We start from the raw sequence: 26,936 nt of genomic DNA, 5'->3' as shown, positions 1-26,936 counted from the left end.
TTTTGGACAATATTTTTTAAAACCAGGCTAGTTGGTTACTCCAAAATAACATAATATGATGTTTATGTGTGATAAGTGATACTTGAAAAGGCTGGATACTCATAGTATAATTCATTTGCATGTATACAAATTATAGTAATAGTTACAGGGAAATTGAACAGAAGTACTTGTGGCACCTTAGAGACTAACAAATTTATTAGAGTATAAGCTTTCGTGGACTACAGCCCACTTCTTCAGATGCCATTTTAACTGACACCACCTCATGGTCTCTGAGAACAATAGAAGATGGTGGCCATTTTGAAAAAAAAAGGATACTAATAAAAAGCACTGTATAAGACCTTGACATTATTATTATTCTCAGAAAGAAAAGAATGTGTGTATTAGACTCTGCTGAAAGATAAACTTCCACTTATGAAGACCCTTAATCCTATTTCTTTCAAAAAATGAATCATTGCACCATATCTGTTCAAGATTAATCTCTCTGCCAATTTTGGGGAAAAGATGTATTATGCAAGATAAATGTACATAATTAAATGTTAGAAACCCTTAGAAAGTTGAGTCAGAGACCAGTTTCAAAACATTTATATCAAAGACCTATAAAAATAAACCAAACAAAATCTATACAGAGAATTCTAAAGCCATACAAAATAACACTATATGAAATTTCCATATGAAAGAACACTTGCATGTTGAGAAAATCAGAAATGTATAACCCATTTTAAGACCTTTAATGCAACCTTAACTATGGAGCCCCAATCATTACCTGAAATGACATGCAGATCAGCTATAGCATGCCAATAATATTAAAATCTTTAAAACTTTTCTGTCTGAGTTCCAGTGCAGCAATTTGCTTGCAGTATAAAGATTTATTAAAGGCATTTTATATATTCGATACATCCTAGCCAGGGAAGATGAAAATCATCTTTCGAACTTTATTGCACATGTTCGTTGACTTTGTCATGCAGGGGAATGAGGCTGTAACTTTAATTTTATAAAGTATTAGAACCGAAGGGATTAAATCACCTTCACAGATGCCCAGCAGAACCAGTCCAGTACAGATTCACAATACTAGACCTTCCCACAATGTCAGAGGCCTCAATGAATCACAAAAAGGGCAAGGAATGGGTATCCAGGCATCTCCCCACAGTATAACAGTAATAAGAGATTTCATCCTTCAGTCTAATTCTCTTGCCATCCCTTCATCATGCAAGCGTTGGAGCACAGATGAGGGAGAACTTCCTTCAGCATTAGATTACAGAGACTCTATCAATTTTAACCCCAAATTGCACAAGCTGTGTTGGCTATATGCAAATTGAGTCTGCACCACAATACTCAATGGATTACTGCAAAAGTAGAGACAAAACCATAACACATACCATAACCAGCTATCCTTTTGCTTAGAAGAAATAAAAAATCCCCATGCAGCATACATGTTTTTTCCATGTAGGAAAAAATGACTTTCTAACTCCCCAAAACCACTGGCCAAACCCCTCAGTAATCTAGGAAGAGCAGCTACACACATAAATAACCAGGGAAAGTTTGGAGGAGTGTGAAGCTGTGTTATGGATGGGATCCACAAAGGACTTGGGGCCGTTGCAATCCTCAGAATTGTGGCACTTAACTTTTAGACACCTAGAAAATCACTGGAACAGCACTGCCATCCACAAAGCCTGAATCAAGCATGTAGATTCCCTGTACAGTGAATGGGGAGAGATAGGAAGTTTAGAATGTGATCCACAAAAGTCACCACACTATGTGGGGAGATTCCTAAACTACCCAATGGGAGATTCCAACAACAACAACAAGAGCAGGTGTTAAGCCCTGCCCCTCTCTCAGAAATAAGTGCCTAAGTCCAGACTGAAGTGGGGCACCTACCTCTGCTTAGCGACCTATGAAAGGGAACCTGCCACCTGTAGTCAGGTGGCTTAGGTTCTGACTGAGGAAAAGTCAGCCACGGTTGGGAAGAAGAATGACGGTTGAGAAAAAAACATCTTGAACACGGCCAGTTCACAGCCTTGCTAGATTATGTTCTAGACTTTTAGATGCCTTTTTACTTATAGTTGCTTGTAACCCTTTCTAACTTTACTCTTTTTTTTACTTTGCATCACTTAATCAATGTCCTATTGTTAATACATTTGTTTTATATTTTACTATAAATCAACTCAGTGCTGTGTTTAAATGGGAGGGTGTATTTACCCCAATTAAGTTAATAAGTTGTGATGTGCTTTTGGAACTGTGAGTGTGTTGGAGTCATCATGCAAATAGTAGCCAATGCTGACAGAGACCAGGAAGCCAGAATGGGGCTGCAAGCAAGCTGCTGAACTAATGTTGTCTAGCACACTGACACTCAGGCTGTGACCTGCATGCTCATTGTCTGGTTGATGGTGTCTAGGTTGTGAGCCATAGTAGCAGGACATTTCAGACATCAAGGGTTACATCTCACTGGTCTGGATTACACCCCAAACCCTATAGCAGTCTCCCACTTTTGTGCCCTAACTACTGGTGTGAAGATTCATTCATTCATTCATTCATTCATTCATTCATTCATTCTCTCTCTCTCTCTCTCTCTCTCTCAGTATGACTGTTCCATTATGGAAAAAATTAGAAGTAGTCATTGGGCCAGAGAACAAGGGAATAACTCTGTAGTCAGTGGTTTGGGCACCCACCTGGGAGGTGGGAGATGCATGATCCAGTCCCTCTACTTCAATCACTCTTTCATCCACAGTGGAACAGCTTCCAAATGAGAGACTTATTGAGCTGTACATTAAGCTGTCCCATATCGCAGTGGATAGGGGTAGAAGAGGTAGAATACCCCTCTTCATGTCCTTTCACCTGCTCCAGGAGAGAGGAGAGAATTTAACCTGGGTCTCTCACATGACTGCTCTGACCAATGAGCTATAATGTGGTCTTCTTCTCTAGCCAAATATTGAATGGGACTCACTAGGCTATAATGTGGGGTCTCTAAGCATGCCTACCAGATGAGGCCCCACCAGATGAGGACCTAAGCAGAGTAACTCCTATCTTCCCCTGTTTGTAAATCACTCTAAGCTTAGATGGGAGATAGACATCTGGAGTCCTAGAAAGAGGAAGCACTGTGCATGCCCAGGGGGAGAAATATAGGTACCGACAGAACTTTTACCCTGAATTTAAGCACCAAGTGAGTTTAGGTGCTTACAGAGTTTAGAAGGAGTTTTGTGGATCACTGGCGGAACTTAAACCCAAGACTTAGGTGCCTACTTAGGGTATTTAAGTGATTCATTATCTTTATAGATCCTACCCAAGGAGCTCACATGCCAGAACCACACCCAAGGAAAAGTTGGGGGAGAAGGTGGGAGAGGCAACCCCACCCTATTTTGCCAGCTCAAACTCCAGTCATGGCAAATAGGGCAAGTGTTTTAATGTGGGAAAATGGCATATATATAATTTCCAGTCCTGAGAAGTCAACCATCCATCCCTGCTCTTACGATTTAGTGTTCTCTCCTTAATTGCATCTAAGAACACAAGCATAGAGCAGCTATTTCATGCTGTAGTAAATAAAAAGATAACATGAGGAAATTATCATGTATATTGTACACTGGTGTGAAACAGCTATGGTTGGGATTCCAAGGACATCCTTCTGCAATATTTTCAATTTATATGTTCTTTCAAGTTTCACTGTGGTGTATGATTGTATCCGGCTAGATGTATAGCACAGAGCTCAGAATAACAGGAATAAAAGGTTATGTGACTGAAGTCACAAAGTGATATGTTTCCATTGATATTATAAGACTAGATAACTTAAGTCTCTATCCAAAGACATTCATGGATATGCTTCTATCAGAGCAGCTATTATGATGTGCTGAAATGCATACAATATTAGCATCATTAAGCAAACCAGCTCTCCTCATAAAGTTGAGCAAGATGTAGCCATTGTGATCTTGACTGAAGGATTTCAGAACCTAATTAAAAAAAGGCATTTCACAAACATGCCAAGTATGCCTTCTGGTATCAAAGTGTTCCTGAGAGAATTCTTCACTGACTGCCGCAGTAAGTTAAGAAAAAACCATTGTCAGTTCTCTGTGGAATGCTACAAATTAAAATCAGTGCAGACTCTTCTTTTGTAGATGGAGAAATTCTGCATTTAGTTACACTTTTATAAATCTGGTACGTCAGTGGAGATGCTTTGCATTTGCACTGGTTTAACTGACAGTAGAAATGCCATCCTCCTCACTCCTCCCACCCCCAATATTTCAGCTACACTTACACAATAAAATGTATTGAACAGCTCCTACTTGGCTTTGCAGTGGGGAAAGAATGAGCACGAAACTTCCCAACCCTACCTTTCATGTCAATGTAGCGTCTACTCACATTAGCAGTTCCTGTACTCAGGGCCACCGAGAGTGGGTTCGGGCCCTGGTGAAAAAAAATTTTGGGCCCCCCAGCAAGGTTAAATAGGGCCAACGGTGGGGGTGGGGGGCAGCCGGGCCCGGAATTTTTTCGGGCCCCCCAGCAAGGGCGGACCGGCTAAACAGGGCCGACAAGAGGGGTGGGGGAAGCTGGGGAAGCCGGGCCCTGGACCCCCTTCTGGACTGCCGGGCCCCTGTAATTTGTACCGGCTTCCTCCCGCCCCTCTCGTCGGTCCTGCCTGTACTGTCTGCATTCTGGAGAGAATACTTGCTCCTGCTCATCTCAGGGAGCAGTACTCTAAAAAACGGATGGGGAAGAGGAAGGCTTATGGCTTTTCATCATCCTTTACTGCACACTGGACATGGATTGTGGATTGGTTCACCAAGTAGAGTAACGTGCTCAGTTGTTCAGTGAGTAACTGTCATGGTTAGGGAGCTGCTTGCATCTCTGTCCCTTTCTGGTCTCTCTGAATGTACCTCTCAGGTGTGGCCAGTCTGGGGGGGAAATTTTGCAATTTTCATCCTTCTAGTCTGGGATCTGGGTATAATACCCATCTATGTGGAACATTTATTACCATGCAGGACTGACTGGACACCTGCATTTCTTCCCTTCAAGAGCTTGTGATGACTGCTACAGAAAGCCAAACATCCTTCTTCAAACTAGTAGGTATATTTAGCACATGGGACAAAGCATTGGTGAAAATGATTTCCAAACAATCTATACACATGTGCAGACTATTTTAATCTTACATTTCAATATAGGCTAAATTAAATGGACATCCCATTGAGTTACAGGAAAAGTCAGGAACTGGCTTACATTTTTTGGGAAGCCAAGGGGCTCTTGGGATCCAGCCTGGTCTTGATTTTTCTTCCCGTGACTGTGTAGCCCAGTCTGTTCTCCTTCTTAGGGAAACTCCCTTTTCTCAGGTTTCAGAGTAGCAGCCGTGTTATCTTAAATCGATTCCCCCCCCCCCCCCCGTGTAGACCTAGCCTAACAAATTTATTTGAGCATAAGCTTTTGTGGGCTACAGCCCACTTCTTCAAATGCATAGAATGGAACATATATTGAGGAGATATATATACACATACAGAGAGTATGAAAAGGTGGGAGTTGTCTTACCAACTCTGAGAGACCAATTAAGTAAGAGAAAAAACTTTTGAAGTGATAATCAAGATAGTCCAGTACAGACAGTTTGATAAGAAATGTGAGACTACTTACATGGGGAGATAGATTCAATGTTTGTAATGGCTCATCTAGTTTGCATATTAATTGAAGTTCAGCAGTTTCTCATTGGAGTCTGTTTTTGAGGCTTTTCTGTTGCAAAATTGCCACCCTTAGGTCTGTTACTGAGTGACCAGACAGGTTAAAGTGTTCTCCTACTGGTTTTTGAATGTTATGATTCCTGATGTCATATTTGTGTCCATTTATTCTTGAGCGTAGACTGTCCGGTTTGGCCAATGTACATGGCAGAGGGACATTGCTGGCACATGATGGCATATATCACATTGGTAGATGTGCAAGTGAATGAACCCCTGATGGTATGGCTGATGTGATTAGGTCCTATGATGATGTCACTTGAATAGATATGTGGACAGAGTTGGCATCAGGCTTTGTTGCAAGGACAGGTTCTTGGGTGAGTGTTTTTGTTCAGTGATGTGTGGTTGCTGGTGAGTATTTGCTTCAGGTTGGGGGGTTGTCTGTAAGCAAGGACAGGTCTGTCTCCCAAGATCTGTGAGAGTGAGGGATCATCTTTCAGGATAGGTTGTAGATCTTTAATGATGCACTGGAGAGGTTTTAGCTGGGGGCTGAAGGTGACAGATAGTGGTGTTCTGTTATTTTCTTTGTTGGGCCTGTCTTGTAGGAGGTGACTTCTGGGTACTTGTCTGGCTCTGTCAATCTGTTTTTTTTTCCACTTCAGCAGGTGGGTATTGTAGTTTTAAGAATGCTTGATAGAGATCTTGTAGGTGCTTGTCTCTGTCTGAAGGATTGGAGCAAATGTGGTTGTATCTTAGAGCTTGGCTGTAGACAATGGATCATGTGGTGTGTCCTGGATGGAAGCTGGAGGCATGTAGGTAAGTATAGAGGTCAGTAGGTTTCTGGTATAGGGTGGTATTTATGTGACCATCGCTTATCATTGCTATCTCCCCATGTAAGTATTCTCACACTTATCAAACTGTCTGTACTGGGCTATCTTGATTATCACTTCAAAAGTTTTTTCTCTTACTTAATTGGCCTCTCAGAGTTGGTAAGACAACTCCCACCTTTTCATGCTCTCTGTATGTGTATATATATCTCCTCAATATATGTTCCATTCTATGCATCGGAAGAAGTGGGCTGTGGCCCATGAAAGCTTATGCTCAAATAAATTTGTTAGTCTCTAAGGTGCCACAAGTACCCCTTTTCTCAAAGTGCCACCTTCCCTGTGTGAGCCTTTGTTAGTGCCCAGGTGTGAAGTCTTCTTTTTGCCTCAAACTCATATTTCCCACTCAGACAGCCTGGCTAGCTAAAAGAATGCCCTTTTGATGGTTGCTCCATTATTAGACCCATTCAGCCTTAATGGCTTGCAATCCCATCTTGTGACTGTGGGGGAATAGCCTGAAACTGTCTAGTCCCCCTGGCTTTCCAACCCTCCAGCTCAGGAATCCTCTGCATAAAACACATTTTGGGGTACACCACAAAGCACCCCACATTCATCATAGTTACAATGACAAAATCTGACCCTAAGTGGTACTTAGGAGGCTAGAGAAGATGTAACATAACTCCAAGTAGGGGAGCAGAAAAAAGGATATACGATTTTGTTCCTCAAGAGAGAAATTTCATATCTTTATGGCTATGATATTGTGGTTGTGCTTGTTTTTAAGAATGAATTCACTCATTTTGGGGGTAGGCAATACAGTTCTATTAATCTGCTCCATCTTTACTGCCACAAAATGTAATTATGTTAATGATGCAAGAACCACGCAGCACATGAGAAATAAAAATGAAGTCAAAGTTTGTTCATAGATTTGTTTATTTGTTTTTGGTTTGTTTGGCTTATTTTTTCTGATGATGGTTGATTTACAGTAAATTAGTTCGCATCTGACCCATGACTCATTTTGATTGCATGTGCATCTGCTATAGTGAATGCTTATGGCAAATGAGAAGGCCCATAATTATCAAATTATTTTTTGTAAAGAGTATTTTGTGTATTGCATGTAGGGGGGAAAAGAAAAGAAAAATAGAAGGCTATTGTCACGTACCCAGAGGGAGACAGAAGACTTTGCCAGATGTGACTATGGATGGAGGTAGTTTGTCAAATATAGCAACTGAAGACAAAACATGATAGACTATGTGAAAAAGCAACTGCAAAGAGCCTTAGCTAATAATATTTAGGCAAGAGTTACGGCTTGTTTACACTTAAAATGCTACAGCAGCATATCTGTGCCTCTGCACCTGGGCCACTGTAGCACTTGAGTGTAGATACTACCTATGCCAATGGGAGGGATTCTCCCGTAAGTGAAGGTAATCCATCTTCCCGAGAAGCAGTAGGTTGGTGGATGAAAAATTCTATCAACTTAGTGCTGCCTACATGGGAACTTAAGTCGTCTTAACTACACCACTAGGGGTATGGATTATTCACACCCTTGTGTGATGTAGTTATGTTGGCCTAATTTTCCAGTGTAGAGCAGGGCTTAGTTTTTCTCTAAATCCTTCTTACTGGGCCTGATCCAAAGACCCTGGAAGTCAGTGGAAAGACTCCCAGTATCCCACTGACTTTAAAGAGCTCTGGATTAGGCCCACTATTTCTAAATGTTATTTATTGCTATCCATTGCATTGGCCATAGCGGTGGCTGGAAACATGAGCTCAAGCACTATGCAAGATAAAAAGAGTTTTGAAATATGTTAATCAGGAAAAGGCAGAAGAAAATGAACCTATTCAATCACTGCAGGTCAGAACAGTTTGCAGATACAGTGGTGAACTAAAACAGCTGTGGTTCAGATTCTGATCCCCGCACTCTAGAGGAATAGCACCTTCGTCTAGAAGTGGCTTCAGTGGGACTACTTGTGGAATGATACATTACTCACCGTGAGTCACATAAAGTTTTCTGGCAGTTGAGTTTGCTAATGGCCATGCTACATGGAACTGTGTTTGTTCTGATTAGAAAATAGATTAGAGAATAGATTAAATTACAAAAGCAACAGTTTTGTTTTAATTGAATTTAGAGTCTGGCTCAGTGTGAAAAGTGCCAGGGAATTCACAGTTAAGGCTGAAACTCCATCCTTAGCACATCCCGCAGTATTACAATACAATACAAAATGCATTAATGTAGCGTTTTCACAATAGTTTCTCAGGGAAGTTTATCCTTTTTAAGAAGTAATTAAAAGATGTATTCCATGGAGGACAGAGTAATGGCACAAGGACTATAAAGTCTTTCATAATTAAACTATAGAATATAATGCAGCCCATGGACATGATTCTGCAGATCATTATACCTGCATGGAGTCCCATTGACTTCAGTGGGACTCCCTAGAGATCTAAGAATCTAAGGATTCTCTGCAGAATTGGGCCCAAGTGGCTAGTGGCTAGAAGGCCAGATAACTCTTTGCACTTTCTTCTGCTTGCTTGGTGTCCTGTGTTAAAGGAGTTGATAATGTCAGACCAGTTGTCACTGGCCTGAGACATTCAGATAGCACAGTGATGGGTCCATAGAAATACCTAGACAGAGAGGCCTTCTCATGATAGAAATAACCATTTCATTTGCACTACTACACTAACACACTAATTGGTGATTTCTCTAGAGTCCAAAGACTAAATGGACAAACAGACTGAATTACGCTAAAGGCTCACTTGAAGTCAATGGAAAGACATCAGTTGATTTCAAGGGACATTGTATCAGGCCTTTTTTGCTGGAGGCTGTGATTACTCCAGAAAAAAAAAACGAAGAAAAAAAAAACGAGACGACATTAATGGAATTTTACACATTTGCTGCTGTGCTGTGGGTAAATAGGGAAATTGGTGACTAAGGTTCTCAATGGGGGTGGGATCAGGGCCCAATAATGTTATCACTGACAACTTTTATAAGCATTGGAAGCACATTAGACATGTTTTATTGGGGGAAAATCTGTGTACTCCTACCATAAATGTTTTAAAACAGAGCAGTTTCAGCTTTTAAATTTCTGCTAATTGTGTGTAGCTTCTGAAGGCTGCATCACATATGGCACAGCGTGTGAAATCAGCCAGTGTTTGGAAGGCAAGCTAAGGAGAGCAGTTGGAAAAAGCTGTTGCTCATGACAGAATTTTGTTTTAACAAAATGGCACAGGTTGCGTTAAGTGTTACAAAAAGAAAAACATTTCATTGCTTCAGCAAAAATGTATACAGAACTTGAAATATTTTATGTTATACTTTGCCCTTGGTAAAATACGAGCAAATTAGATTTAAGTCAGCTGCCAGTTCCTTATTGGAGGTGATGGGTGTGGAAGTTAAATTGTATGGCAAATAAATAGGGTGCTGAGAAATCCCAATTTACAATTCACTGCCCATGGATAGGTTCACAAAGAGGAATCAGGCTTAGAATTTAAATGCCTATCTTTAGGCATCCTGTCACCTACCGGAATCCACAGCCCTGAGTTAGGCACCCAGACTATCCAATGCATGGAAAGAGTTAGTCACCTAAGAATGGGATTGACAAAACCCAGCACACTGAGCTGAAAACCACCTAAAATGGACAATAGAAAATGCTAAAGACAGGGGTGTGGCCTAACCCCCCACCTCTCAAGGGGAGTTAAACCCATTGCATTCATTTAGATCAGTGGTCCCCAACCTTTCAGTGTGGGCGGGTGCCGGACAACTAGCCGCCGAAATGCCGCCGAGGAGCGTGGCCGCCGGACAAGCAGCCACCGAGAAGCAGCGTCATCAAGAGGCATCGCTGCCGAAATGCCGCCGAGAAGCAGCAGCATTTCGGCAGCAACGCTTCTTGATGTTGCCGCTTCCTGGAGGCATTTCAGTGGCTGCTTGTCCGGCAGCCACGCTCCTTGGCGGCGGGATGCAGTAGGTGGGCTCACACAGATGCTCTAGCAGGCACAATGGCACTCGCGGGCACCGCGTTGGGGACCACTGATTTAGTCGGACCATCTGGGCCCAAAGAGTCAAAGATGTTAACATGGCCCAGTCACTGTCCAACATTAAATGGTTTTAAACAAGATGTGGTGTTTGGAATAGAGAGACTTCTGCCTGCTTAGTACCATGGCAAACACAACTTTACAAAAAAATTTAACCTTTTATTAAAGATACAGAAAGAAAGAAAAACCATTAAAACATTTGAAATGTAAAGTATTAAATAAGGCTTTCATTTTAAAGACTTTTTTTGTTCTGTCCAGCTAGGTGGAAAGTGACACTCTCATTTGACAATCATTTAGCTGGTAATAAACAAGTTTTTTGGGGAGGGGGTGGGGCAGAGGGAGGAATAGAAGTAAGTTGAGATGGGCTGGATCTGTGATTGCTGCTGCTGTTAAAGTCTGATCCTGTTTCCTAGAAAACAAAACAGGACAAACACACAAACAAAAGGGGAAAGAAAAGAGTAGCAAAGGTGGAAAATGGAGCTTCTGTCTCTCATGTTGACTTTCATTCAGAACCTCACTGATGGATAAACTTAGGCTGGGCACATGGTCTTATCAGCCACTCCAAGACCTGGCAAGCCCTTTTAGTTGCCTCTCTGGTCACAAGCCTACATAGGCATTGCAAAATGTACAGTACTGGAGAGCTGAGCCAAACTCATATTAGACAGAAGGCAAAAGGAGAGTGAGAGGAAAGAGAAGAAATAAAGTGTGTGTGGGGGAAATGACACATAGTGGGAGGGAAGATGATGGACATAGTCTCATAGCCCAGGTGGTGGTTGGAATTTAGCAGAAACAGTAGAGGTAGATGTCATCTGGGACCTTTTCTCTCTGTGGCCCATTCTGGTCAGAATATCTCTCAGGATTAGGATGGCAAAGGTCCAACTGTCACACAGTGGATCTTGGGGACACAGGAGAAGGTGAGGATGGCAGCCATGATGGTGAAGCTTCTTTCTTTCATGTCTTCCAGCCTGTGGTTGTTATTAGGCAGGTTCTTCTACTAATAATTTCCTCCAAAAAATATTTTCTTTTTAAGAACCCCAAAAAGGGAGTGGTGAATGAAATGGTTCATCCCCTCATTATTTTGTTCACCAGTTAGGTCTAATTTCCAACACACCAATTTTGGTCCATTGATTTCCAGTGTCACACTTTTCTTGTTTACCAGGCATGATCTTAATATAGTCCTTGAGTTATATCAGTAGGCCTTTTAGTTTGGACTAATTCCATCCATCTCCTTTTTGCAACCCTTCCCATCAACATTTTTTTATTATAAGTTATTCTGATATTTTATACATTTTCACTTAGTTTTTACAGTGAAGCTCACAATTAGGGTAAATTTGTAGGCCCAGTTATCACAACATGCCCAGTCCATGTCAAAGGATGTGCCTAACTCTGCTGTGAACCTTTTCCTGGAATTAGGCACCTAAATCCTTTTTTGCAAAACAAAAAGAAAGGTGGAGGTCCCCTTATAACCTTTAAGCCAGTAGTTATAGTACTCATCCAGGATATGGGAAATCTGAGTTTATAACTACTGTTTGCCTGATGTGGAACAGGGATTTGATCCCAAGTCTCCCAAGAGAGTACCCTAACTACCAGGCTATGGGAAATTTTGGGGAGGGAAAATCTCTCAATCTTTCTTGTTGCAGCTGTTCTATTTTGTATAAACAATTACATATTCACTGGAGCAGGGACTTGGATTTGTATTTCCCACCTGCCCTGGGAATGCCCTAACCACTGGACTACACAACCATTCTCATTCTTTTTCTGGCTCAGTATTTTCATTGTAGATTATCATAGGATTCAATTATACAAAAGGCTGCTCAAAATGTACATTGGCTGCATATCAAGTCAATATATTCTGAAATGCAGTGATGCCTCATTCAGTTTAAGGGAATTAAATCCACAGTAATAGAGGATTAAACTCACATTGCCTTTTCTGTTCTCTCATTTGATATAACTAATTTTTTCTGTATGTTTGCACATTTGGGGCACTACCATTACAATCTGAAGTGATAAAGTAAAGATTAATTTATTTATTTCATTTTTGGAGATTAATTTGTCAATTTTGTTTGAAATAGTATTGTAAACCCCTATATTCCCACTGATTTACTGACAGTCATCACAAACCCTGGAATTCTGTGGCTAACTGTACTGAATATTCAAAAAATATTTCTGTTTGAAGTAAGGCTTCAGCAGGCTCAAACATTTTCAGATTATATCACACTGGACCATTGTATTGAGTTGTGACCCATATGATTGGTCTATTACAAGAGTATGCCATCCAATACATCATGTCTATTTTTCATTTCCACACTTGATCAGAAAGTAGCCTAAATGTCACCCTTAGACTAATACTCAGTACTAGTATATTTCTCCTTGTGAATTACATAAAGAATAACTCATATAGAAAAGATCAATGATCTACTTATGTTCTGTAAGACTTTATCCTTTTTCATCCAGGAATTGCCTTAAATGCCTTACATCACTTTTGTCGACTGCTAACATGCTAACAATTTACAGCCAGCTATTGCAACTGTCTATTTTAAGGCAATTCTGCTTTGCAAAGTAATTCACAAGCAATTTACTTGAGATGGGCAAACATAGCTATTAACACTCTTGAGCCACTCTGACCCAGCCAGACCTGGTAAAAAGAGCTGCTTCTTAATGATATCCAATTTCCTTGTAAATCCTGTTCAGAGCAATTCATAAATCACAGGTTGCTATAAGGCCATGGCAAACCTCCCTTTCAAATTATAGCCCTATGGAGATTACTTGAAAGTATATAGCACAACTATCTGATGTGTCTGGTGCTGCCAATTGGAGCATTACATGCTCACATACCTGTGTACAGCTAACTGCTTGGGAGGGGAGTAGGAATTTAATACCCACACAACATTTCCAAGTGATATTTTACTCTTCATAGAATCATAGAATATCAGGGTTGGAAGAAACCTCAGGAAGTCATCTAGTCCAACCCCCTGCTCAAAGCAGGACCAATCCCCAACTAAATCATCCCAGCCAGGGCTTAAAATCATAGAATCATAGAATATCAGAGTTGGAAGGGGCCTCAGGAGGTCATCTAGTCCAACCCGCTGCTCAAAGCAGGACCTAATCCCAACTAAATTATCCCAGCCAGGGCTTTGTCAAGCCTGACCTTAAAAACCTCTAAGGAAGGAGATTCCACCACCTCCCTAGGTAACCCATTCCAGTGCTTCACCACCCTCTTAGTAAAAAAGTTTTTTTTTTTCTAATATCCAACCTAAACCTCCCCAACTGCAACTTGAGACCATTACTCCTTTTTCTGTCAATTGTCTCCTCCCACAATAAGGAATGAAATAAGAAATGCGTCACTTCACACCATGCCATTGCAAAAAAAATCAAGATGCCTTCTGGGGGCAAAAATCCCAGAACACCTCCAACTTTCTCTAAGCTGCTAAAAGTCCCATCCATCTCCTTCTCATACACCAAAATACTAGCTTCCCCTGGACAATCTATAGCATGCACATATACATAAAAGAACCAAAAACTGAAAATTGTGGGGCTATCTGAAATAAATTGAATGTAAAATTCAGGGGCCAAATTGTCTCTGGTCTTAGCACGGGTGATCGGGGAGACAGGAGAAGGGGAGAAGAAGCCTTAAGGAAAGGTGTAACCTCTTCATGGCTCTTTAATGTTCAGGAACTTAGAAGGCCTTATACCTCGTGAGGTAAAGTCATTCCCTGAAATTCCTCCTAAGGAGGCACAGCTCTTTATCACCTTCAGTACAGCTGTGAGAAAAAGTACATAAATAATAGGATTGCATGATTTGTTCTTGCAGTTAATTCAACAACAACAAAAAATAATCTGATTGTGAATTTACTTGAAGCTGCTTCCGCAGTAGAATGCTAAATCATGCTACAATGCAACAAAATTTTGGTCCTGATTCCCACCGTGCGTGGAGCATCGTGTATGGGCACAACACTTTGTGCTTGTACTGTGATAAAATGTCTATGAAACAGGAAGCACTTAGATTGGATCCTGCATTCTTTGTCTAACTTTGTAGTGCTGGTCTATGCCCAGAAATCCCATTCACTTCAATGAGTGACATGAATAGCAATATGTTACAGCCTTCAACTTCAGTTCCTGTGTACAGTGGGCACAAAAATGCCACTATATTTCCATCTGCTAAATTAGCTTCATTTAGAATGTTATTCAGTGAGGAAAAAAGACATAGGAAAATAAGCTTAAGCTCATCAGAAAGTTGTTATAACCTTTTAGGAAAGCAATTGGGATAATAGTTTTTAGAGCAGGGGTTCCCAATTTTTTTACCTGCATAACCCCATTTTGAGACATACTGTTTTCTGTGACCCCAAACAGGAATGAGGTGACAAAGGAATCCAAGGAATTAACACCTTAAATTCAATCCGGTAGATTGATATGGAGACTTGATGGACACAAGTGTACTGAATCTAGCTTCGCACAAATATGTGCTTACAAATGGCACCATCAGTTTCAAGGCTCCTGTTGAGAGGATATTCGTTCTTGAGAGTGAACCAGAACTCCAGGAGAGAAAGTTGGGCATCTGTTCCTCGCAAGAATAGATGGCAGGGCATTTTTATGAGCTGTTCAATTTCAGCTGCTGGCAAATACATGGCTTGCACTGAAAGAGGTTTCACACCCAATCATACTTTGTCATGTCCAGTTCAGAGGGGAAAAAGGATGAAAACTGTTCCTCCATGGGCTGAGATGATTCGCCATCACCCGTGTGGGAAGATGGATAATTTCATTTTCATCCAGGAACTTGAAAAGCAGCAGGAAGGATTCATAGTTTGTCTTCAATAGATTATTCTTCCAGAAAACAATTTTCCTCATGAATTCTGTGTTTTGATCACTCAGTTGAAGGATGTAGGTGTTCTTTCCTTGCTACCTGTATTCAGGTCATTACGTTTCCCAAATATGTCTGTGACATAGGCAAGAAGGTACATCTTCCTTTGGTAGACCAGTCAACAAATTCACTCTTTTTGCAGTTCATCTCTCAGTTCAAAAAATTGTCCCATTAATTTTCCTCTTGAGATCCAATGAGCTTCAGTGTGGAACAACAACATGTAACAATCGGACCGCATTTCTTGGTGAGGCTGCTGTTCACAGATAATGATCTTCTGTGTTCAAGTCCATCAGCTGGATGCTTGTACAGCAAATGGCCAAATTGGCATCCACAGAGCCACCCCTGCATAGACAATGTGTCTGGACCTGCTTCACAAACGCCACACCAGGAGGCCTCCATCTTGATCTACAAAATTGCAGCCTCCTAGTGTGGCATTTGTGGTGTTGGTCTGGACATGTTCGGGAAGAGATGGCATCATCTTACAGGCTGAATTGGGCCTGTTGCACCCATGACCCATCTGCTGATGGTACGATCCTAACTTCTGTCTGTACCCACAGTTTGGGAACCTATGTTTTAGAGAACATATATGGGGTCTGCTTAGTAACTTTCAGAAGTTGATATCTGTGTCCATCATTATATTAATTGCACTACAGTAGAACCTTGCTAATTCCTGTTTTAGCATTGGAGAGATCCATTTTTAATTTTAGTGAATTAGAATGAATAAGCACATTTCTTTTTTGAAAAAAAAAAAACACACATTGTTGCTCATTTATTTGACTGTTGGGAGTTTGACTTTTTATGGCGCCTCAAACCAGTCTCCCTTTTTGAGTGCAAATGAGGACATGTAAGTGTCCAACCATTTGATTTATGGGTATAGTCATGTATTTCTATCCACAAATTTGTAGCTATTTGTGGGCATATGAATGGCGACTAGATTTTAAAAATCAGGCCCTGATTCAGCAGTTCAATTTCAATCATTTAGTACAATGTATTTAGAATGTACTAGTAAATGTTCTGTAGTGTACTTTGTGAAAATACTAAAGTGAAATCCCGGCCCCATTGGTTGAACTTCCATTGACTTCAATAAGGCCAACATTTAATCCGAGAAGTTTTAGTAATATTGATACTTGTTTCAGCTTTTTGCTAGTTAACTGTTGCTGCCAGCTGAAGAAAGAAGTGCAGATTGCAAAGTGAGCTTATTAGATAAGCACTGAAAAGTGAAGTTCTATGGTATGATTGTTACTGAGACTCGCCTGTTGCAGTATCATGAATATCATGAAATTCTGACTTACCAGCTCCCTCTTTACTACCTGAAGTTAATTTCTAAACTAAGACAGAGAACAAAATAATGCATCATATGTAGACAATGGATGCATAGTAAAAATATTTGGCTGAAATGCAGCTCCACCTCAGCTGGATGAAATTACATATATGATTATGGTCATGTCCAATAATTAAAGATCTGTTTAACCTAATATCATCAAATCCAAATAGGTGCTTTTATGTTCCCCACTACTCTGTTATCTAAGCACCTGGATGCTACTAGACTTCCTTTATAAGCCCTATCATTTTCCCCTAACATTCTTACTGTGTGAATATAAATTTCCTCTAGCCCAACCTTGGTACTGAACAACATTTTGATTAAAAACTAAAACAATGAAAAATTAACACGGCACACATTAAATTGAATAAAAACTGGCTAACCGATAGGTCTCAAAATGTAATTGTAAATGGGAAAATCATCACTGAGTGAGTGTGTTTTAGTGGGGTCCCACAGAGATTGATTCATGGCCCTATACAATTTAATATTTTGATCATTTACTTGAGAGAGAACATACAAATCATCACCAAGATTGTGGGGGAGTGGTAAATAATGGAGATGGTAGGTCACTTACACAGAAACACTTGGATCCCTTGATAAACTGGAAAGAAGCAAACAATATATATTTTAATATGGCTACATGAAAATGTTTACATCTAGAAATAAAGACTGCAGGCCATACTTACAGGATGGGGGTTGTATACCCTGGGAAGCAGTGACTCTAAAAAACATTTGGATGCCCAGTACAACACTGTGGACAAAAAACTAATGCACTCCTTTGATGCATAAACAGTGGAATCTCAAGTAGCAGTAGAAAGGTTATTTTACCTCTGTATTTGGCATGGTAGTATCACTGATGGCATAGTGTGTCCAGTTCTGGTGTCCACAGTTCAAAAAGGATGTTGATGAAATGGAGAACGTTCAGAGAAGAGCCACCAGAATGATTAAAGGATTACCAAATGTGCCTTATAGTCATAAATTCAAGGAGCTCAATCTATTTAGGTTAAATACAATTGAAAGGGTGACTTGATCACAGTCTGTAAGTACCTACAAGGGGAACAAATATTTGATACTGGGCTCTTCAGTCTAAAAGACAAAGACATAACAAGTTCCAATGGATGGAAGAATTTACCAAGGGTTATGGTGGATTCTCCATCACTGGCAAATTTTTAAATTAAGATTGGATTTTTGTAAAAGATATGATGTAGTTCAAAAGACATTATTTTGGGGAAGTTCTATGTTCTATGTGTTACACAGGAAGTCAGACTAGATGATCACAATGGTCCATTATGACCTTGGAATCTATGAACCTGAGAATTCTAGGCTAGAAGAAAAATATTTGGAGAGGTTTTCTAAAAATTGGACAAGATATTTCTAAATTATGGAGCAGTAAAAAAGGTGTTCTTTTCTTTTGCAAAATGTCATTTTTTTATGAGGGGAAACACTAGCAAAAAAGCAATTGACTATGTGATTTCATTCTTTTCAAGCTTTTAATCTCATCTAAGTCCCAATTCTGCAAAGTCCTTAAGCAAGTTCTTGGCTTTATGTATGTTAGTCATTCCATTAAAGTCAATGCAATCAAAATGCCAGAATTTTAACCATCCAGCCAGTGTAGAGCTAGATGACATGGTAGTTAAAACACCAGCGGCTGGTCTACAGAAATGCTCCTGCCATTGCTACCACTGTTGAATTTGGTACAGTAGTGGCAACAAAGTGAAATTTTAGGGGGAAAAGTGTAGACACTCTGTAGGAGTGAAAGAGTTTCCATAGGCATCCAGAGCAGTTTCTGGGTATCATATCACCAGGCTGGTGAAAATGAATCAACCAATAGTAGGATGTATTCACAAACTGCTTTAGTTTTCAAAAGTATTAACATATACATTTCACATTTGATCAGATTTTTGTTTCAAAACGAGAACAGTTTTCTGGGGTTATGTTTCTACTCTAAAGTGTTATTAACAGTGAATCTAAAGGATATCGATAACGATGTACAGATTTAAAGATATTGCCTTTTAAGGCTGATAGTGTCCCTTTGACATATGGAATTAATGTCGCATGGAGTAGTGTAGAAGAGTCCTCATAATATCTGGTATCTATCTAGAGACATTTAATTGTGCCTGATACATTTACAATTTGTTGTGTTTATTTTGGATTTTTGAATCAAAATTAGGATTAACCAATTATCTGACTACACAGTATACTTAGTCCAAATCTTTATAAACTCTGTGTAATTCTGAAGTGTGTAAGCTTCTCCTTTTCCATTGTCTCTCTCTCCTACTTCTTTAAAGGGATCTCTCACTGACAGATCATTGTTAATAAATCACCTAATCTTACTGTAATTTCAAGATACAATCAAATATATCTCTTCTGAAGCTCTTGTCATATACAGCAGGTTATGGTATATTATGTCAGAAAGATTTAGCCATGGTATATGCTTCTGAAGAGCTAACATTAAAGTAGAACCTTTGGGCTGGATTCTTGAACTTTGTATCAAACATGTTTTATAATTGAGTTGATAAAAGGGGGAAGACTATACAATTTCTGCTCACTAAAAGGCAAATTTGGCTGTAGGAAGCTAGTTTTTATGTAGTAATAATTCTTACTGTCAGAATAATAAATTATTATTTTACTGACTATAGGCAATATTTCTTGTACCATTATCCAAAACCAAGTTCTGATTTGTTGGTTAAAAATGAAAATAATACTTAGCAGTTATACATTACTTTTAATGTGTGGACATTAAAAGGCTTTACACAAGCATTGCTGTTCTCAGCATTTTGTGCTGATCTCATGCCTAGGTTTAAATTTTATACACAATAGAGGTATGATGTCGCCAGCCAGAATTACCAGGTCTTTTCATTTAAATAATGATATTTATTAGTTCTAAATTAGTATAGAAAATGTTTTGAAGTTCACCTTAGATGTGCTATCTGAAAGTGAAGATGTTCATTATGCTTATGAGAGCTAGCAGAGGCATCTATTTTGAATTGTTTAGAAGTTAGAACTATCAGAAGAAGCTTTTGAGATTTGTACTATCTTAACTTATGAAAACTTTTAGAGGATTCAAAGTTTGCTTTCCTCACTATATATGTGCTATGGTGACTTTTCTGCTCACTGCTGGCAACACATTCTGTGTTCTGGGGGACACTCCAGAGCATCCTCGGTCTCTTTCTCAGGTCTCTTTGAGAGTAAACTCCAGGTTATCCTCTCCTTCAGCAGCACCAGCAGCAGGATTTTATTTTTTTGAAAGCTGCTTTCTTCTCCAGAAGCTTAACCGTTTTTTCATCATAACAAGTGGTCTTAGCACTACATCCTCTATCATCACCACAACTGGCACCAATTTGGCAATGTTAGCAGAGGGGATGACCCGTGAATTATCATAGAGACTGATTTCAGAGTAGCAGCCGTGTTAGTCTGTATCCGCAAAAAGAAGAACAGGAGTACTTGTGGCACCTTAGAGACTAACAAATTTATTAGAGCATAAGCTTTCGTGGACTACAGCCCACTTCTATATATGCATCCGAAGAAGTGGGCTGTAGTCCACGAAAGCTTATGCTCTAATAAATTTGTCAGTCTCTAAGGTGCCACAAGTACTCCTGTTCATAGAGACTGAAATACCCTTGTCACATTGTCTAGAGTGGTTCACAACAGTGAGTGCCTATCTCAGGCCGACTATCAGAAAACAAAGGCATACTTTATCTACACATGTAAATTGACCAGAATAAACTTGAGCATGACCTGGTCAGCCAGCATCATAACCCTAATAAATGGACTATCAAGTAAAGCAGAGGCATAATGATACAAGGAAACTTCCACTGAAGTCCACACTGTATTTGTTAGTTTCCACTACCAGTATCAATCCATCACTAGTGCTATGTTCTTTTAAAATAAACAACAATCTTGTTGAAAGGGACTCTGATTTTCCAAATTTGGAAGTTCTCTATTGGGTCTTTATTTGATCCTGTTCTGACACCATGGAAAAATTAGAGAGACCCTGAACAGAGGTTAGCTAGAAGCTTTGCCATACGCCAATGTAGCACTTCAGTGGGATTGATCACATACTGAAACATAAGCATTTTCTTAAGTGCCTTACTGGTCACAAAGTCCATGGGAATAGGTTCAGGCCGTATAGACTAATGAATATGTTCAATATTGAATGGGAATGTTCTGCCCTGTGCTTATTTATTTGCTTCAACTCCCTCCTGCCTCTTCCCTCAGTCTCTTCACCTCAGCTTCATTCCACACCTGCCCCCTCTTCCTTCCCTTATCCTAACATACAGATTATCCCTTCCTAACTAGCCCCGGATTCTCCTTCCCCCCGCAAAAAAAATCATGGAACTAACATGATGTTTGCTGCCATCACATTATTCACTCTGCTTGTATATTCTAATCTTTTGTCTGTCTTGTCTATTTAGTTTGTAAACTCTTCAGGGTAGATACTATTTACTATTTTGGGATTGTGTAATGCAAACCCATTTTTGTTTGGCCCCATGACATTATAATAAATATAATTAATAAACGTTATATTGTAATTTAAAATCATTTATTATACCATACATTTTAATGCTTATTTCTTTCATATACAAGTAAGTGCAGATTCTAGCTTACTATTTTTAATAGTGATTCCCTCTTTAGTAGTTAAATATTCCATACAGAATACATGGTCATAAAGCAGATTTTGTAGGTAAGCTACGGAGCAAAATGCAGAAGCCAAAAATAATGCATAAAGAAAAAAGCTTCAATGCTTTGTTAGTTTGTATTGAACTATAATATGTGATTTATGAATCATAACTTATACCACAGTTAAATTACAGCAATTCATTTACCAAGTTAATTTAATTGTGCAATTTTAAACAGATGCTGACATTGACATTTAGGCATCAGTCCAATAAAAAGCTATTCTTTTTCAAAGTAATTTTTCCCCCCTCGCACTAAATTAAGATAAGAATTTATAAAAAACATAATCTCTATTTTCATTCAGTTGGTGCATATTACAGCCTACAATCAATGTACTGTGTTTTTCCCCCATCCTTTTCAATTACTTTTTTACTGCCTCAATTCAATCTACAGGCTAACTTTTGTTACTTATCTGCCATCTCATCTATCAATCATGTTGGGAGTTTTAGTTTTTCTGACCATAGTCTTTAAAGTATTTCTAAGTTTAACTGAAAAAAGATTTAGTATCTCCAGCAGAACAGAGGTATCAATAAGATTTTTTTTTGTCTGCTCTCCCTTTTTTCATACTGTATCTGTCAAATATAATCCTTTTCTTCTGAAAACCTCAACAGCTTACCTAAATATACTTTACATTTGGATACACACTGGATATTGGCCAATGTTATACATTATGTGTAACCTTGGTGTGTCTTGCAACAAATAAAAATAATTTACATTGTCATGCATACTCTTAACAGCTATATTTACTCCTGGGGGAATTCTGTGCCACTGTGCATATGCAGAATTCATGTCCCCCTCATATTTCTTTGCTTCCTCGCAGAAAAAATGACTTTCTGACAGGGAAGCAAAGGGAAGCTGCAAGAGCAGTCACACACCACTTCCTAGCTGTGCAGGAACATGTTTCAGGTACTGAGAGCAGCTGGTGGAGACGTAAATCACCACAGGGCTGGGGACACCCCAGCCAGTTACTCAAACCCTGAGTCGGTATCAGCTGCTAGTTCTGGCTGGGATGGAGGCAGGAGAGGACAGGAATTCCTTTTCCCCTGCAAGGAGTGGCAGGGGCTGTGTCAGACCCACCCCCAGAAACCTCCCCCAGCTTCAGGAAGCTCAGCATCCTCCCCTGCTTCCTGCCCCCATTGCTCCTCAGCTGTGGGGAGAGGGGTCACTGTACGGGGGAGCTGCTCTCCCATCCGCCCAATCCCCATACATCTGGACCTGCTATACCCAGACACCCCTGACAAGCCTCACTCCCTATGGCCAGAACCCCCTTAGCCCTCCATGCCTGAACCCCACCCCACTGAATCTCAACCCCTGCATCTGGAGACCCTGCACCCAGACCCTGCCTCCAGACCCACAGCCCTTCACCCAGACCACCCCCGACTGATCTCCATGCACTCAAACTCCCACGCTGATGATCCCCACTGCCCTGCACCACCCTGAGCCTCCACATCCAGACCCCCATGCCACTGACCCCCAATTAGCTGCACCCAGACCCCCGCCCCACCAAGCTCCACTCTCCCAGCATCCAGACCCCTCCGCTGAGCCCCAACCACCTTCACCTGGAAGCCCCTGGAGAGTCCCATTGCCCCTGCACTTGTAACCCACCCAATGAGCCTCAGTGCATCCAGATCCCCCCACACCTAGGCCCCTCACTGAGCTGACTGCACCCATATTTTCCCCCACACAATTCTCTCACCCCACACGTGAATCACCCCCCACACTGAGCCCCTCCACATTTGGATCCTGCCTGGTTGAGCCTGCCTGCCCCGCACCTGGTGTGCCTGACGCAGAGGGGCAGGGCCCCAGGGTGTTTCTGGGGCAGGCCCAGGCCTGTGTTGTGTCATGGTCGGGTGCAACCTCACCACTGAGTCTGTGTCCCAGAGGTGGGGCTGGTCTGGTAGTAGGGTGATCTCCCTCCTTTGTTCATCCGGTGGCCTGTGGTGCGCCCTACTGCCATGCTGCAGCCTCTGTATTTATTTACCGATGCTCCCTGGGTTACGCAAACCCGACTTACACAAATCTGCACTTATGGAAAAAGTTCCCTAAGCTAGAAAGGTTTTTTTTTTTTTTTTTTTTTTGTGGCATAATGGTCGGGTATACTCAAAATTCGAGTTACACAAAGCGTTCCGGAACGGAACGCTTGCATAAGTTGGGGAGCATCTGTATTGACAAATAAAACTTTTCAGAATTTTAAAATATTGTGCGCAGAATTTGTAATTTTTTTTGGTGCAGAATCCAGAAGTAGATATTATGCTAACTTGTAATGATTTTAATAGTTTCAGTGCGTAGTTGTTTTCTGTAAATCAGTCACTCTTCAGTGTAAATCATGGGTAAGCACTGTCATGGCAAAGTCACTTATTACTTCAAATTATCAATTAATGAAGAGTTACTCTATAAACCATTTACAGATTTCTACTGGATGATGAACTATTTACAAGATTATGAGAGAAGCTAACTCTCATGTGCTGAGTGACCAAGAATAAGCCACTTTAGGGAGGGTAACACAGCACTTAAAGCCTGGATTAATTAACAAGGAAAAACATATAAATTCATGAGTAGACCTTTCTCACAATACAGTGATGGGTTTTGGGAAATTACTGTCCTCTGGCACAATACTTGAACTGGGCAGTTGAAGGTGTCAAGTCTGATCTCAAGTCAGAAAGCTATAAGCTACAAGGACAGGTTCCACAACTTTTATTGATATTGCTTGAGGGACATAACGCAAGAGGCTAGACTTTAATAGAGGTATATAAAATGTTTAGAGGATACAGATAATGTCAGAGTGGATTATTAGTGTTGGCACAGTGTAGGTGACATGACAAGAGACAATACAATGTAAAATAAAAGGGAAAAGAGCAGTTTGGATTCAGCACACAGGGAGATGGAATGTGCTTTGACAGAGGGAATAATAACTCTGCACAATGGTCTGGCTGCGCAGTAAGGTGAAATAAAGACACAGGAGTCACTTAGGAAAAGGAAAGTGAAAATTATCCTTAGCAGTAAATCTATTTCTCTAATGATGCCATCCTCCAGGATTCTCTCTTTTGGGTCTGAGCCCCATAGGGTAAAACAAATGGAACTCCCCAAACCATTGGCCCTCTCAGTGCAGTACTGGGCCCTTGAGCCAAGCTTCCAACTAATTCCATTTGCACTTTCCAGTCAGGTTCAGAATTCAGATGGAAGTAAACTTAGCAAAGCAAAACCCCCAAATGTTTTAAAAATTCCCAACTGGAAAGGAAGACAAATGAAAGATAAAACAGAACCACTGAAGAGGTGAGTGGATATGTAAGCATCCTCTCAGAATGTTTAAAAAAGAAGACTCACAAGGTAAGTAATTTTCTCTTCCCTAAAGAGACCATCACTGCAGGATTTTCACTTCTGGAGAGTTAGTAACTCAAGGGATGTTGCAAGAGAAAAAATATAACCATGACAACTGCTACATGCAGGAAGAACTAGGTCAATACCAAAATGTGAACAAGACATGTGTGTGTATATATGTATTCCTTTCCAGCCATGAATACATAATCAATATGTCTATCTACCTACCTACCTATTGGATGCTGCCATTGACAAATCCTTACAAAATTTGTCCAAATCAAAAGAAACAAAACATTAGGGTGTGGGAGAGTTTCAGCTGCACTGCTTCAGAAACATTATTTGCAATATTATGAAGCAAACTGAAATTCCTCCCTAAAAGCCAAGTCTTGGCAATAGTGTTTTGAAAATGTAAGTATCAAGAACATTCTAAGAGCATGTCATGTCTGAGAGAGACAGAGGAGGTTGCTCTGCATAGGGCCACTCTGCTCATGTCAAATGCGCCTTGACACTTTTATCTAGCTTTAGGCCAGTCAGGTCACAGCTACGTAAGATATGATCAGACATTGTCCTCTTAGTGGCATTGCCCAGGGAATTAACGTCAAATGAAGAAAAAAATTAGGTTGACTTTTCTAAGGGCTTTTGTCCACTTCACATGGAACTCCAAAGGCCTTTTAATATTGAGGGTGTGGAAAAGGACCCTTATTGAGATGGGCTTGTGGGCCTAGTAGAAATATTGACACACCACTGAGGTGAAACTCTGTCAGGACTGTGGAGAAGAATCTTGAAGGACTACAGAGCATCACTTTGTCCTTGTAAATTTGGCATACATAGATCAGTCTTTTGGGGGCCTGAAGCTCTCTTGTTCTATGAGCTGAACTGTCAAAAGAAAATGGCTTTTGATGCATACCTGTTGCATCATTTGGTCAAACTTTTGGAGATTTTATGCAAATAGCTCAATTTCCTAATCTGCATACCTGCTGAATATTCCTTTCCTTCTTTAAATAAATTACAGCAACTGTACTGACTGATTACCAGAATTTAAAATTACATGGCTACAGGATGGAATGAACTTGAGAAACAGGGTACTCTCTGGTTACTGATTGCAGGACCTTTGGCTAGACAGAGATTGCTAGAGCTCTTCTAGCTTTGCTATAGCTGTAGTTCCACATCCTCCATAGAGATCTCACCTACAGCACGCCTAACTGTAACCATATAGATATAACCTAGAGCACAGTCTCCTCAGCTCTCAAAAATCAATAGTTTTAAGCTCTTAGGTAGGAGTAGTTCAGTACACAGCTACCATCAAGACATTCCAGCCACAACAGAAGCCCTTCCCAGTCTGTTGCAGTCTCTCGCGGTTTTATGGAGATCTTGCAATATTCAATTATTAGGTCCATAAAGAGTTACTGAAAAACAAATGTGCAAAGTCACTAGAAATAATAGTAAGAAGAGAAGGTGGCAAGAGGAACTGACAGGTCAAGGAGAGAATTCAATGGTCTTGCTGGGAAAGGAGTGAGTAGCTGTTGTGTTACCCTACTTGATACAAGGCAAGTGGGAATGGGTCTCTTCCAGAGAGATGGTCCAGAAATAGGAAACCTAGAAGAAGCCAAACCTGGGCGTAGTCTTGATTTGAAATGTGTTATATTATTGTTAATTTCTTTGCTAATAAAGCAAAATAGCAAGCAGAGTTCTTGCATCTACATCGTATGTGTACCTTAGAGCAGATTGGAAAAGAAACCTGCTTTATCGTATGCCATGTCAGGCTTTTATAATGTGTCAAGCCCCTCAAGCACTTTGGCCTACCCTTGACTAATGAATGACAGCTGAAATAGCTGTCAAATGTCCCTGGATTGATTTAGTCTTTAAGTTAGACTCAGACCAGGGAAGAAAGTAGCCAAGCAACTTTTTGTGAGATAAGTAAAGGGATCCACATGGGATTATTTGAACCACAATGCAGGTTTTTTTTTTTTTCACTTACAACTGCTTGTTCTTTTGTTAGATGGCTTCCAAAAAGCCAAGAGAACATGAACCACCTGACCAGAGAAAGCGTATCTATGCTTCTGTCAGGAATCCAACACTGGCACTTTCTCAGGGCTTTGGCTAAGTGCCACAGTCCAGTCCTATGAGTTGAATGCAGACCTGTTCTTACAGTAGCTGCCTTCCTAGCCCTGAAATTATTCTCTCTGCAAACTTCAGTCATTTGATGGAATTTGACAGCGAAATGAAGAGCTCCTTCTTGGTGTATGACAGGGCAGTGATCTGGAATACTGTGTAGA

Source organism: Trachemys scripta, chromosome 1, assembly GCF_013100865.1.
Source record: "Trachemys scripta elegans isolate TJP31775 chromosome 1, CAS_Tse_1.0, whole genome shotgun sequence".
Classification (NCBI taxonomy): domain Eukaryota; kingdom Metazoa; phylum Chordata; order Testudines; family Emydidae; genus Trachemys; species Trachemys scripta.
The sequence above is the reverse complement of the archived record's forward strand: the minus strand, read 5'-3'. Positions refer to the sequence as shown.